This window comes from Chiloscyllium punctatum, unplaced genomic scaffold (genome assembly GCF_047496795.1).
Source record: "Chiloscyllium punctatum isolate Juve2018m unplaced genomic scaffold, sChiPun1.3 scaffold_793, whole genome shotgun sequence".
NCBI lineage: Eukaryota > Metazoa > Chordata > Chondrichthyes > Orectolobiformes > Hemiscylliidae > Chiloscyllium > Chiloscyllium punctatum.
Window position 1 is genome coordinate 49,389 of NW_027310527.1, and position 5,612 is coordinate 55,000.

The following is a 5,612-nucleotide window of genomic DNA, read 5'->3' on the forward strand; positions in this document are numbered from 1 at the left end:
CCGGCTGAGCTACCCGGCTTACAAGTCTCAAAGTCGGTATGAGCAGACACGTCCACCCCCATTCCCTTTTGGACCACTTCCCACCGTTGGAAATGCACGAAAATCGGCCTGTACACGGGGGAGGCACCGGCCTCGAAGACGAGACCGTCGGCAGAACCGCCGGATCAAACCCGGCCGAGCTACCCGGGTTAGAAGCCTCAGAGTCGGGTTGAGCAGTCACATTCACTCCCATCCCCTTTTGAACCTCTTCCCACCGTTGGAAATGCACGAAAATCGGCCTGTACACGGGGGAGGCTCCCCCCTCGAAGGCGAGACCGTCGGCAGAACCGCCGGGTCAAACCCGGCTGAGCTACCCGGCTTAAAAGTCTCAAAGTCGGGTTGAGCAGTCACATTCACTCCCATCGACTTTTGGGCAACTTCCCACCGTTGCAAATGCATGAAAATCGGCCTGTACACGGGGGAGGCTCCGCCCTCGAAGGCGAGACCGACGGCAGAACCGCCGGGTCAAACCCGGCCGGGCTACCCGGGTTAGAAGCCTCAGAGTCGGGTTGAGCAGTCGCATTCACCCCCATCCCCTTTTGAACCTCTTCCCACCGTTGGAAATGCACGAAAATCGGCCTGTACACGGGGGAGGCACCGGCCTCGAAGACGAGACCGTCGGCAGAACCGCCGGATCAAACCCGGCCGAGCTACCCGGGTTAGAAGCCTCAGAGTCGGGTTGAGCAGTCACATTCACTCCCATCCCCTTTTGAACCTCTTCCCACCGTTGGAAATGCACGGAAATCGGCCTGTACACGGGGGAGGCTCCCCCCTCGAAGGCGAGACCGTCGGCAGAACCGCCGGGTCAAACCCGGCTGAGCTACCCGGCTTACAAGTCTCAAAGTCGGTATGAGCAGACACGTCCACCCCCATTCCCTTTTGGACCACTTCCCACCGTTGGAAATGCACGAAAATCGGCCTGTACACGGGGGAGGCACCGGCCTCGAAGACGAGACCGTCGGCAGAACCGCCGGATCAAACCCGGCCGAGCTACCCGGGTTAGAAGCCTCAGAGTCGGGTTGAGCAGTCACATTCACTCCCATCCCCTTTTGAACCTCTTCCCACCGTTGGAAATGCACGAAAATCGGCCTGTACACGGGGGAGGCTCCCCCCTCGAAGGCGAGACCGTCGGCAGAACCGCCGGGTCAAACCCGGCTGAGCTACCCGGCTTAAAAGTCTCAAAGTCGGGTTGAGCAGTCACATTCACTCCCATCGACTTTTGGGCAACTTCCCACCGTTGCAAATGCATGAAAATCGGCCTGTACACGGGGGAGGCTCCGCCCTCGAAGGCGAGACCGACGGCAGAACCGCCGGGTCAAACCCGGCCGGGCTACCCGGCTCGGAAGCGCCAAAGTCGGGTTGAGCAGTCACATTCACCCCCATCCCCTTTTGGGCCACTTCCCACGGTTCGAAATGCATGAAAATCGGCCTGTACACGGGGGACGCTCCCCCCTCGAAGGCGAGGCAGTCGGCAGAACCGCCGGGTCAAACCCGGCTGAGCTACCCGGGTTAGATGCCTCAAAGTCGGGTTGAGCAGTCACATTCACCCCCATCCCCTTTCGGCCCCCTTCCCACGGTTGGAAATGCATGAAAATCGGCCTGTACACGGTGGGCGCTCCCCCCTCGAAGGTGAGACCTTCGGCAGAACCGCCGGGTCAAATCCTGCCGAGCTACCCGCGTTAGAGGTCTCAATGTCGGCTTCAGCAGTCACATTCAATCCCATTCCCGTTTGGACCTCTTCCCGCCGATGGAAATGCACAAAATTCGGCCTGAACACGCGGGGCGCTCCCCCCTCGAAGGCGAGACCGTCGCCAGAACCGCCGGGTCAAATCCGGCTGAGCTACCCGCGTTACAGGTCTCAAAGTCGGGTTGAGCAGTCACGTTCACCCCCATCCCCTTTCGGACCCCTTCCCACGGTTGGAAATGCATGAAAATCGGCCTGTACACGGTGGGCGCTCCCCCCTCGAAGGTGAGACCTTCGGCAGAACCGCCGGGTCAAATCCGGCCGAGCTACCCGCGTTAGAGGTCTCAATGTCGGCTTCAGCAGTCACATTCAATCCCATTCCCGTTTGGACCTCTTCCCGCCGATGGAAATGCACAAAATTCGGCCTGAACACGCGGGACGCTCCCCCCTCGAAGGTGAGACCTTCGGCAGAACCGCCGGGTCAAATCCGGCCGAGCTACCCGCGTTAGAGGTCTCAATGTCGGCTTCAGCAGTCACATTCAATCCCATTCCCGTTTGGACCTCTTCCCGCCGATGGAAATGCACAAAATTCGGCCTGAACACGCGGGACGCTCCCCCCTCGAAGGCGAGACCGTCGCCAGAACCGCCGGGTCAAATCCGGCTGAGCTACCCGCGTTACAGGTCTCAAAGTCGGGTTGAGCAGTCACGTTCACCCCCATCCCCTTTCGGACCCCTTCCTACGGTTGGAAATGCATGAAAATCGGCCTGTACACGGTGGGCGCTCCCCCCTCGAAGGTGAGACCTTCGGCAGAACCGCCGGGTCAAATCCGGCCGAGCTACCCGCGTTAGAGGTCTCAATGTCGGCTTCAGCAGTCACATTCAATCCCATTCCCGTTTGGACCTCTTCCCGCCGATGGAAATGCACAAAATTCGGCCTGAACACGCGGGACGCTCCCCCCTCGAAGGTGAGACCTTCGGCAGAACCGCCGGGTCAAATCCGGCCGAGCTACCCGCGTTAGAGGTCTCAATGTCGGCTTCAGCAGTCACATTCAATCCCATTCCCGTTTGGACCTCTTCCCGCCGATGGAAATGCACAAAATTCGGCCTGAACACGCGGGACGCTCCCCCCTCGAAGGCGAGACCGTCGCCAGAACCGCCGGGTCAAATCCGGCTGAGCTACCCGCGTTAGAGGTCTCAAAGTCGGGTTGAGCAGTCACGTTCACCCCCATCCCCTTTCGGACCCCTTCCCACGGTTGGAAATGCATGAAAATCGGCCTGTACACGGTGGGCGCTCCCCCCTCGAAGCTGAGACCTTCGGCAGAACCGCCGGGTCAAATCCGGCCGAGCTACCCGCGTTAGAGGTCTCAATGTCGGCTTCAGCAGTCACATTCAATCCCATTCCCGTTTGGACCTCTTCCCGCCGATGGAAATGCACAAAACTCGGCCTGAACACGCGGGACGCTCCCCCCTCGAAGGTGAGACCTTCGGCAGAACCGCCGGGTCAAATCCGGCCGAGCTACCCGCGTTAGAGGTCTCAATGTCGGCTTCAGCAGTCACATTCAATCCCATTCCCGTTTGGACCTCTTCCCGCCGATGGAAATGCACAAAATTCGGCCTGAACACGCGGGACGCTCCCCCCTCGAAGGCGAGACCGTCGCCAGAACCGCCGGGTCAAATCCGGCCGAGCTACCCGCGTTAGAGGTCTCAATGTCGGCTTCAGCAGTCACATTCAATCCCATTCCCTTTTGGAACACTTCCCGCCGTTAACAATGCACGATATTCGGCCTGAACACGCGGGACGCTCCCCCCTCGAAGGTGAGACCTTCGGCAGAACCGCCGGGTCAAATCCTGCCGAGCTACCCGCGTTAGAGGTCTCAATGTCGGCTTCAGCAGTCACATTCAATCCCATTCCCGTTTGGACCTCTTCCCGCCGATGGAAATGCACAAAATTCGGCCTGAACACGCGGGACGCTCCCCCCTCGAAGGCGAGACCGTCGCCAGAACCGCCGGGTCAAATCCGGCCGAGCTACCCGCGTTAGAGGTCTCAATGTCGGCTTCAGCAGTCACATTCAATCCCATTCACGTTTGGAACACTTCCCGCCGTTAACAATGCACGATATTCGGCCTGAACACGCGGGACGCTCCCCCCTCGAAGGTGAGACCTTCGGCAGAACCGCCGGGTCAAATCCTGCCGAGCTACCCGCGTTAGAGGTCTCAATGTCGGCTTCAGCAGTCACATTCAATCCCATTCCCGTTTGGACCTCTTCCCGCCGATGGAAATGCACAAAATTCGGCCTGAACACGCGGGGCGCTCCCCCCTCGAAGGCGAGACCGTCGCCAGAACCGCCGGGTCAAATCCGGCTGAGCTACCCGCGTTACAGGTCTCAAAGTCGGCTTCAGCAGTCACATTCAATCCCATTCCCTTTTGGAACACTTCCCGCCGTTAACAATGCACGATATTCGGACTGAACACGGGGGCCGGTCCGCCCTCGAAGTCAACACCGTCCGCAGAACCGCCGGGGCAAATCCGGCTGAGCTACCCCGCCCCCGAACACTCAAAGTCCCTCTGAAGCCTTGCATTCGCCTCCTTGGAAAATTGACGTCAAACATTACCAAAATCGGGGGCACGAGCACTAAAGCTAAGTCTCACCCTTTCCCTATCCCTAACCAGGAACCGAACGCCCACCCTCAGCCTCACACCAACGCCGGTGCCACTCCAGACAGACACACCCTTCAAAACCACACCCATCCGGCCATGCAACTCAAAAAGGGTCCAAATTCAGAAACACCCCCTTCAAAAGGCACTCCATCCTCGGCCACACCACCGGGACATGCTCCCCTCGGCGATAATTAAGCCCCCACCACTATTTGAAGCCAACCGCAGCCGCAACTCGAACGGAGAAATCAGTAACCAATTCAAAAATGCGCTTGGTTACTGATTTCTACTGAGCCGAAAAAATTCTAAGTGTCGGTGGTTACTGATTTATACCAACCCGAAAAAATTCTAAGTGTCAGTGGTTACTGATTTATACCAACCCGAAAATATTCTAAGTGTCAGTGGTTACTGATTTATACCAACCCGAAAAAATTCTAAGTGTCAGTGGTTACTGATTTATACCAAGTCGAAAAAATTCTAAGTGTCAGTGGTTACTGATTTATACCAACCCGAAAATATTCTAAGTGTCAGTGGTTACTGATTTATACCAACTCGAAAAAATTCTAAGTGTCAGTGGTTACTGATTTATACCGACCCGAAAAAATTCTAAGTGTCAGTGGTTACTGATTTATACCAACTCGAAAATATTCTAAGTGTCGGTGGTTACTGATTTATACCAACCCGAAAAAATTCTAAGTGTCAGTGGTTACTGATTTATACCAACTCGAAAAAATTCTAAGTGTCGGTGGTTACTGATTTATACCAACTCGAAAATATTCTAAGTGTCGGTGGTTACTGATTTATACCTACCCGAAAATATTCTAAGTGTCAGTGGTTACTGATTTATACCAAGTCGAAAATATTCTAAGTGTCAGTGGTTACTGATTTATACCAACTCGAAAAAATTCTAAGTGTCAGTGGTTACTGATTTATACCAACTCGAAAATATTCTAAGTGTCGGTGGTTACTGATTTATACCAACCCGAAAATATTCTAAGTGTCAGTGGTTACTGATTTATACCAACTCGAAAAAATTCTAAGTGTCGGTGGTTACTGATTTATACCAACTCGAAAATATTCTAAGTGTCGGTGGTTACTGATTTATACCAACCCGAAAATATTCTAAGTGTCAGTGGTTACTGATTTATACCAAGTCGAAAATATTCTAAGTGTCAGTGGTTACTGATTTATACCAACTCGAAAATATTCTAAGTGTCGGTGGTTACTGATTTA